At 43.7% G+C, this 1,123-nt stretch overlaps 1 protein-coding gene across 1 annotated transcript in view; it reads left to right on the top strand.

Moving 5' to 3' along the window:
• LOC106518400 (trichohyalin) overlaps positions 1-1,123 on the top strand; it is a gene marked incomplete in the record, with an annotated part of 31,268 nt that overhangs the window by 26,043 nt on the left and 4,102 nt on the right.

Here is a 1,123-nt window from a genome sequence, read left to right as displayed (position 1 = left end):
GCTTGATACAGACACGTTCAGCTCAGTTCACAAAATGTTTTACGGCTTAAAGTCAAAAATAGTTTAATTGCAGAAGAGGTAAAGGGAGTTTAGCCGGTTATCTGAGGTAGAGGAATCATTTGTGTATGTGAAACATTGACTTCTTGAAAAGGAAAAACTGAATCCTGTCATGCTTTTTATCTATTGAAGTTTATGGTATTTGCTAGAATTTCATAAAGGAAGGTAAGAACTCTGATGAGAACTGTAGTTTTCTATGATTTGATATTTTAGGGTTGGTATTAAAGAGTACTTTGTATTCATTTTGGTGTCAGTGGGGATTTACAAAGCTTCATTTAGCAAAATAGCTGATGGCTATGTTCCTGGATTGAACACTTTGTTTTGCTTTTTTTATTTAGGAACTTGTTCAAAATATATCTCTATTTTAGGACGAATCCATTACTTGTTCTAATATTTTCAAGATTAGCTTAAAAAGCTCAGTGAGCTGCAGCCAGTTAAATCCTGGATAAAAGTACTGCGGGTAAAACTGTCTCTGTGCTGTGGTGGACTTTGTTTTGCTGTATCTGAACGCAGAGTGTGGTTATAGGAAAATCACCAGAAGCCTATTCATTCATGCTGTTATGCTGCCAGATAACAGGCTTTGTGCAAATGAAGCTGCCCCGAGAGCGCCGAGCAGTAAACAGCCCCACGAAGAAGCAGGGCGCCGCTGTTTACTCGAGTGTTATCACGTTTCCAGGTGACAATATCAGGGCGAGCGCACGAGTGGGATGTGCCCCTTAAAAGAAAAAAGAAAGAAAAGAAATGTGAGGTGAGCTCAGAGGAATGTTTTCGAGGAAGGGCAGGGTTGATTTTGCTGCGAAGTGTTTTTTTGCGAGCCTCCATCACTTTGTGTTCGGGTGTGTTTGTGTGTGTGCACGTCCGCCCGGTGCATTCCAGCATGTGGGCGTGACATCACGACTGTGTTTGTGCACGCAGGTGTGTACACTCGTGCACACGCTCCCGGTGTTTATTGGGGACATCTCAGTCTCTGTGGCCGGCTCATTAAAAGACGTATGCTTGGCTGGTCCTCAGTCTTTCCTCCCCCTGCAGTTAGGGATGTTGGCTCAGCACACCCCCCCGCCCCCCC

Source organism: Austrofundulus limnaeus, unplaced genomic scaffold (assembly GCF_001266775.1).
Source record: "Austrofundulus limnaeus strain Quisiro unplaced genomic scaffold, Austrofundulus_limnaeus-1.0 Scaffold60, whole genome shotgun sequence".
NCBI classification, from domain to species: Eukaryota; Metazoa; Chordata; class Actinopteri; order Cyprinodontiformes; family Rivulidae; genus Austrofundulus; species Austrofundulus limnaeus.
Note: the sequence above shows the minus strand (reverse complement) of the source record. Positions and strands in the feature narration are given on the sequence as shown.